This window comes from Eumetopias jubatus, unplaced genomic scaffold (assembly GCF_037043125.1).
Source record: "Eumetopias jubatus isolate StellerSeaLion01/CBP00866 unplaced genomic scaffold, mEumJub1_p1.0 scaffold_6, whole genome shotgun sequence".
Classification (NCBI taxonomy): Eukaryota; Metazoa; Chordata; class Mammalia; order Carnivora; family Otariidae; genus Eumetopias; species Eumetopias jubatus.
Window position 1 is genome coordinate 140,441,161 of NW_028274812.1, and position 9,056 is coordinate 140,450,216.

Sequence of the window (9,056 nt, forward strand, 5' to 3'; positions counted from 1 at the left end):
TTTAAATGTTTGCAGCAGGATCTATAGTGTCTCCTTTTGTAAATCTAATATCAGTTATTTGTGGTTTCTCCCTATTCTCTTTTAATCAGTCTATTCTGGATTTAATGGACTTATTCCTTTCTAAGAACCAACTCTTAGCTTTATTGATTTTCTTTTTGATTTTTGTTATTGTTTCATTAGTTTTTTCTCTTATCTTTACTATTTCTTTCTATTTGGGAGGGGGACTTAATTACTTTATCTTATTCTAACTTCTTGAGATGAATGCTTAGTTATTTTCAGATGTTGTTCTTTACTAGTATATTAATTTAAGGTTGTAAACTTTAAGCATGGCTTTAACTGCATCTCATTGATCTATTTGATTAGTAGCAATATTACTTTTGTATCTTTGTATGCATAGGCCTGTATTTTATCACTTAAAAATATTATATCTACTTTTATTTACCTTACATCATAAGCCCTTAAACTATTTTATTTTAAGATATATGTTTCTATTAATTTGATAAAAATGGTGAGGGGGGTACTTTCAACTTCCATTGAAGAGGACAGATGAAAAACTTTTTGTTTTCAATTTTATTAGTTTCAGGTGTAAAATATAGTGATTTGACAGTTATATGGATCACAAAATGATCACCACAATAATTGCTGTTAACATCAGCCACCACACAAAGTTATTATAATATTATTGACAGTATTCCCTATGCTGTACTTTGATCACTGTGACTTATTTATTTTTATAACGGGAAGTTTGTACCTTTTAAAACCCTTTACCTATTTTGCCCATTCTCCCACCCACTTCCCTCCTGGCAACCACAAGTTTTTTTCTCTGTATTTGGAGTTTGTTTCTGTTTCTTTTGTTTCTTTTTTATTCATTTATGTTATTTAGATTCCATATATAAGTGAAATCATACGGGATTTGTCTTTGACTTATTTCACTTGGTATAATATTTTCTAGATCCATCCATGTTGTTACAATGGCAATATTTCATCCTTTTTTATGTCTGAGTAATATTCCATTCTGTATGTATACCACATCTTTATCCATTCATGTATCAATGGATACTAAGGTTGCTTTCATATCCTACCTATTGTAAACAAAGCTACAATAAACATAGGGGTTTATCTGTCTTTTCAAATTAGTGTTTTCATTATCTTCAGGTAAATACTCAGCAGTGGATGTATTAGATTATATGCGATTTCTATTTTTAATTTTTTGAAGAAACTCCATAGAGTTTTCCATAGTGTCTGTATAAATTTACATTCCCATAAACAATGCACATCCTTGGAAATACTTATTTTTTTCTTTGTACTAGCTGTTCTGACCAATGAGGTGAAATATTATGATTTTGATTTGCATTTTCCCAGTGATTAGTAATGTTGAGCATCTTTTCATGTGTCTGTTGGCAATACGTGTGCTTTCTTTGTAAAAATGTTTATGTAGGTCCTCTGCCCATTTTTAGATTATTTGTCTTTTTGGTGTTGTGTTGTATGATTTGACTTCTTTATATATTTCAGATATTAATACTTTATGAGATAGATTATTTGCAAATAAGCTCTCATTCAGTATGTTGTATTTTCATTGTATTGATGGTTCTTCTGTGCAAAACTTATTAGCTTAATACAGTCCCAATGGTTTATTTTGCATTTATTTATTTATTGTCCTCAACTAAAGACATAGATCCAAAAATTTGTTGCTAAGGCCAATGTCCAAGAGTATACTGCCCATGTTTTCTTTTAAGAGTTTTATGACTTCAGATCTTACACTTAGGTCTTTAATCCATTTTGAGTTTGTTTTGCATGGTATAAGGGCTCCAATTTCATTTTCTTGCATGTACCTGTCCAATTTTTCCAACACCATTTATTGAAATACTGTCTTTTCCCCATATTACATTCTTGCCTCCTTTGTTGTAGATTAATTGACCATATAAGTGTTGATTTATTTCTGGGATCTCTAGTCTGTTCTATTGATCTATGTGTTTATTTCTGTACCAGGATCAAACTGATTTGATTCCTATAGCTTTGTACTGTAGAATGAAATATGGGAGTATGTTATCTTCAGCTTCATTCCACTTTTTCAAGATGATTTTGGCTATTTGTGGTCTTTTGTGGTTCCATAGATATTTTAGGATTATTTGTTGTAGTTCTGTAAAAAAAACTACTACTGGTGTTGTCATAGAGATTGCATTGTTTCTATAGATTCCTTTGGGTAGTGTGGACATTTTAACAATTTTAATTCTTCCAATGCATGCATGTATATTTTTCCATTTAATTTGTGTCATCTTAAATTTATTTCTTCAATGTCTTCAGTTTTCAGAGTACAGATCTTTTGCTTTTTGGTTAAAATTATTCCTAGGTATTTTTTTTCTTTCAAAATACCATTTTAAATGGAACTTTTTCTTAATTTCTCTTTCACTAGTTTTTTGTTACTATATAGAAATATAACATTTTTGTATTTTGATTTTATATACTGCAACTTTACTGAATTCATCTATTAATTCTAATAGAGTTTTAGTGAATTCTTTATGGTTTTCTATATATAGTATCATATACCCACAAATAGTGTCAGTATTACTTCTTTGCTACCAATTTGAATACATTTTATTTCTTTTTCTTGTATTATTACTGTGACTAGAACATCCAGTACTGTGTTGACTATAGGTGCTGAGAGTAAACATCTGTGTCTTCTTCCTGAATCTTAGAAGATAAGATTTCAGATTTTCACCATTGAGTATAATGTTACCTGTGGGTGGCCTTTATTATATTGAAGTGTGTTTCCTCTAAACCCACTTTATTAAGGGTCTTTATCATGAACAGATTTGTATTTTAAATGCTTTTTCTCATCTAATCATATGATTTGTATCCTTTCTCTTGTCAATGCGGTGCATCACACTAATGGATTTGTGGATATTGAATTATTTTTGCATCTCTAGAATAAATCCCACTTGATCATTAGGTATGATCCTTAATTTTTTTTATTTATTTTAGGTATGATCCTTTAAATGTATTGTTGAATTCAGTTGCTAATATTTTGATGAGGACTTTTGCATCTAAGTTCATCAGGGATATTGGCCTATAATTTTCTTTTTTGTAGTGTCTTTATCTGGTTTGGGGATCAGGGTAATGCTGGCTTCATAGAATGAGTTGGGAATTTTCTTTCCTATTCTATATTTTTTAATAACTTAAGAATTAGGTAATAACTCTTCTTCAAGTGTTTGGTAGAATTGCTGTGAACCTAACTGTTGCTGCACTTTTGATTTTGGTGAGGTTTTTTATTATTATTACCAATTCATTTTCCTTACTACTAATTGATCTGTTCAAATTTTCTATTTCCTCCTGATTCACTTTTAGAAGATTGTATGTTTCTTGGAATTTCTCCACCTCTAGGTTGTCTAATTTGTTGGCATATGATTTTTATCATATTCTCCTATAATCCTTTGTATTTCTGTTGGTCATTATTTCTTTTTCATTTCTGATTTTGAGTCCTCTGTCTTTTTTTTCTTGATGAGTCTGGCTAAAGGTTTATCAATTTTGTTTATCTTTTCAAAAGACCATCTCTTGGTTTCATTGATCTTTGCTATTGTTTTTTAGTGTCTATTTCATTTATTTCTATCTACTCATTATTTTCCTTCCTTCTACTAAATTTGGGCTTTGGGTTCATTCTTCTCTTTTAGCACCTTTAGGTGTAGGGTTAGGTTCTTTATTAGAGATTTTTCTTTTCCTGCTTCTTGTGGTAGGCCTGTATTGTTATAAACTTCCCTCTATGTAGCAGTCCTCTTTTTTTTTTTTAAGATTTTATTTATTTATTTGACAGAGAGAGACACAGCGAGAGAGGGAACACAAGCAGGGGGAGTGGGAGAGGGAGAAGTAGGCTACCCCCGGAGCAGTGAGCCCGATGTGGGGCTCGATCCCAGGACCCCAGGATCATGACCTGAGCCAAAGGCAGATGCTCAACCAGCTGAGCCACCCAGGCACCCCTATCTAGCAGTCCTCTTAAAACTACTTTTGCTGCATCCCAGAGGTTTTGGACCACTGTGTTTTTATTTTCATTTGTTTCCATGTTAATTTATTTTTAATTTTTAATTTCTTTTTAATTTCTTCTTTTATTTCCTGGTTGACTGATTCATTGTTTAGTAGCATGTTATTTAACCTCCACATATTTGTGTTCTTACCACTTTTTCTTGTAGGTGATTTCTAGTTTCATAGTGTTGTGGTCAGAAAATATGCATTATATGATTTCCATCTTTCTTAATTTGTTGATACTTGTTTTGTGGCCCAATATGTGTGATCTGTTCTGGAGAATGTTCCATGTGCACTTGAAAGAAGTGTGTATTCAGCTGCTTTTGGATGGAATGTTCTGAATATATTTATTAGATCTATCTGGTCCAATGTATCATGAAGGCCACTGTTTATTGATTTTCCAATTTGAGTGATCTGTCTATTGAGGCAAGTGAGGTGTTAAGGTCCCCTGCTATTGTTGTATTACTATTGATTTAGTATGATGTTAATTAGCATACTTTTACCTCTACTGAAGTAACTTTTTCTAGCATTTATTGTAAAGCATGAGGTAGTGAATTCCCTCAGCTTTTGTTTATTTAGGAAAGTCTTGATCTCTCTTATATTTATGAAAGTCGGCTTCCCTGGGTATAGTATTCTTGGTTAATGACTTTTTCCCCCCAATATTTTGAATATGTCATCCTATTCTCTTAGGGTCTGAAAAGTTTCTGTGACAAATCTGCTTATAGCCTTTTGGAGGTTGTATGAAACAGCTCTCTTTTCTCTTGCTGGTTTTACAACTCTTTCTTTGTCATTGATTTTTAATGACTTAATAATACTGTTTCTCTATGTAGCCGTATTCATCTTATTTGGGGTTTTTTGGGCCTCTTGTCTCTGGGTATCTATTTCCTGAGGATTGTACATTTTTAGCCATTATTGATTTAAATATACTTTCTCTTCTCTTTGTCATTTTCTTCTGGAATTCTCGCATTGCAAATGTTGTTCTTTACATTCTGTCCCATAAGTTCTTCTGTTGAGTCTGTTTTTCAAACATTCTATAGAATTCTTCAGTTATTGTATTTTCTAGCTCTAAGATTTCTGTTTATTTTAATTTTTATGGTTTCTATTTCTTTCTTGAACTTCTTGTTTTGTTTAGACATTGTTTTCCTAATTTCATTTAGTGTCTGTACATGTTGCTCACAAGAACTCTGTAACAGGATTATCCTAAATTCTTTGACCGTCCTTAGATCTTCACATTTTTAGGGTCTGCTATTAGAGATTTATTAATTTCCTTTGATGTCATATTTACCTGATTTTTTCATGATCCTCAATTCCTTACATTGGTATCTGTGCATTTGAGTAAATGGTGTATTCTTTGAAAATTGTAGCTTTGTTTTCTCAGAGACCACTCTTCACCAGTCAACTTAGTTTGGGTTTCTAGATGTGTCTTTTGGTAATGTTCTTGGGCAGGGCAGGTGTGTTATTAGGGTATATATTTGAGCAAGGCAACTGTTCAATCTCTGAGGTCAGGCATGGGAAAGGGGGAATACGCCACTTACTGAGAACTGCTACTGAGGGCTCCTAGCTCAGTTTCCTACCCAAGTAAGGCTGTAAGATGGTTTTTAAAATTGCCCAGATTTTCTCATCAGCCTTACTATATGGTCAGGACTCTGGCTATTATACTCAGAAGTACATGGGGCTATGAATTAGCTTCCCTGACATAGTAGGGCAGCAAGACAGGTCCCCAAATCTGCATAACTCATTGTTTAGGAACCTTGAGACAGGCAAAATTGTGCAATAAATATCCTGGTCAGGTGAAGTCCCCTGTTTTGCTCTAAAGACAGGAAAAGCCACTGTGCTTTCTGTTCAAGTTCCACTGTGAGCATGGCTATTTGATAGATAATACAGCTTCTTGAGTGTTCTGTAATATTCCCTTATAAGGTGAGCTTAAGTTTGTATTCAGCAACAAGGGGTGGGGGGCCATGAATTGGTTTTCTTGTCTGGTTGCAGCAGGAGAAGCAGCTCCTGAGCCACTAGGGCTCTTTAGGATCTTAACTTTAGCTGACCCATGCCCCAAGTTCCCTGGCTGAACAGGAACATTGGCTTGGCTCTGGTGGTTATCAGCTCTGCCGACATGCATCTTGGCTCAAGCATTGCTGGGTTATACATCAGCTTTCAGGTTTTCTCATTAGCCCTTCTGTCAGATGGAGCTAGGAGCCATGCTCTACAGCAGATGAGGCTAGGATTTAGTTCTCCTGCCTGAGTGGAACTGGGAGGGTGCTCTTCAGGCAAGTTCCAAATTTCCCAAATAGGCTTTCTGTTTGGTTGGGGGCTGGGAACCATGCTTACTCCATAGTGGGAATAGCTATTACTTGACTTTTCTACCTGAGAATGAGAAGACTGTGCTCTAAGATTGGCAAAACTCCTTGTTTAAGGACCTGAATAAGACAGAACTATGCCCCTACGAAGTTCCCTGCTCAGACTGTGCCACTGACTTGGTTCTATAGATGAGCAATGACCTATTTTTGACTATTAATGGGCTCTGTATATTGGAACAGGGTTTGCCAATCTGAGCGCTGGCATTTGCAAGCCCCTCCCCTTCTCAATCAGAAATTCTCAGTGGTTGAACCTAGTAGCACATTCCTCTGCTATTCCCATGGGGCAAAACCAGAGTAGGTGCTCCCATGAAAGACCCACAATACTGGGGGCATGTATATAACCCCTGGGCTCTCTTTTCCTACTGGAGGAACAGTAGGCTCAAGGGAGACCTCTTGTCATGGTTTTGCACTGGCCTGGGGGAGTGTCAATGCAGACAGCTTTTAGCCATTTTTCTTACCATTTTAATGCAGTCTGTCTTGGTCTGGTTGTGCTGGAGTTGCTTCAGCTTCACTCCCATGTTCCAAGAGTCTCTCAGTAGTATCTTCTCCATGAATAGTTGTTAGTTGTATTTCTTGTGAGGGGGAGTGGCATCAGAAATGACTTACCTTGCCATCTTTGTGACATCACTCTTGGCACTACTTCTGTGTCCACATTTGGTTTGTACATCTTTGTGTTACTGTGTTGTTTTTTGATACAATTTGGTGAACTTGTGTGGTGAAAATTAATGTTGGTTGGTTTTCTTCTATTGGATTCAAATAACAATGTTTCTGAAATGAAAATTATATATATATTATAAATTATAGGCACCGTTGCTTTTAAACTGACCTATGCGGCTTTATAATTTATTTAAATTAGACAACATATAGCACATCATTAGTTTCAGATGTAGTGTTCAATAATTTTATTATATTAAATTTTAACAGAGAAGTGTATAAAACATTACAGCTTAACTATCATAAAGTAAAAGTTTGTAAAACCTCCATCTCAATCAAGAAATAGAGCATTGTTAGCACTCTAGAAGAATCCTAATGCCCCATCCTAATGCCCCATCACTGTTTCACAAAAGTACGTACCATGACTTTTAATAATATACTTTGTTTTCCTGATTTTTTAACTTCATGTAAAATAGGACCCTATGATATATATTAATTTGTGTTTAGCTGTTTTGCTTTCTGTTGATTAGTATAGAATTACTTTTGTATCTAAACCTTGTATTTAATTATTTTACCAAGCCTATATTTTTATCTTAAAATGTATCTATTATATATTTTAGATGTTCTCAGAGCTCCTTACCTACACACCTCAAAAACACTAGCTATCGTAATGATCTGAGTTTATTAGGTCTTCAGTAAATAACTATTTGTTGATTATTTGTGTATATATATATACTAAAATTTATTTTTGCATGTCTTTTAAATATAAAAAATAAACTATGGGATAAACTATTCTCATTTACACCCAGCCTTCCTCATGAACTTTTTATTGTATAAATCTTTGTCCATAGAGTCCTCATCTTACAACAGAATGGAGACCTTCAGGTATTTGGCGAAATGCATTGCCAAGTTATTTTTCTTTGTTTTGGGTTGTTTTTTGTTTGTTTGTTTTTTTGCTGATTTAAATAATGAAGATTTATTTTTTATTTTTTCAATAATTTTTTTGTTATGTTAGTCACCATACAATACATCATTAGTTTTTGATGTAATGTTCCATGATTCATTGTTTGCATATAACACCCAGTGCTCCATGCAATACATGCCCTCCTTAATACCCATCACTGGGCTCGTCCATCCCCCCACCTCCCTCCCCTCTAAAACCCTCAGTTTGATTCCCAGAGTCCATAGTCTCTCATGGTTTGTCTCCCCCTCTGATCCCCCCCCTTCATTTTTCCCTTCCTTCTCCTGTTTTAATAAAATTCTGATGATGATAAAAAAAAATGTATCTGTGTATTTACTACTGGATTTACTATTTATAACATGATAGCATATACATTTAATAAAAGATTTAATTCTTCCTTTCTAACCTGTATATCTTTTATTTCTTTTTCTTGCCTTATTGCATTGACTAGGAATTCCAGTATGTACTTTCTTATCCCTAATTTCAATAGGAAAGACTTCAGTATTTCACTATCAAGTAAAATAATTGCTATAGTTTTTTTATATGTGTTGATTAGATAAAGGAAACTTCTTTCTATTCCTAATTTCCCAAAGCTTTTTTTGATTGGGGTGGGGTGCTAGAGTGAGATGCATTATTTTTTCCAGTTTTATTGATATTCTTACTACTTAAGGTATACAATATAATGACCAGATATATGTATGTATTTTTAAATGATTATTTCAATAAGTCTAGTTAAATCCAACACCTCAGATAATTACAATTTTTTTCTTGTGATTCAAACTTGTAAAATTATCTCTCTTACCTTTGAAATACAAAATACACTACTATTAACTGTAGTCAACATGTTGCCCATTACATACCCAGAGCTTATTTATCTTGTAACTGGAAATTTGTATCTTTTGAACCCCTCAGCTTTTTCCCCATCACTCACCACACACATCTGGCAAACAACAATTTGTTTTCTATCTCTATGAGTTTGGCTTTCTTAGCATCCACTTATAAGTGAGATCATACAATATTTGTCTTTCTATCTTATTGTACTTAGCATAATGCCCTCAAGGTCTATCCAGGTT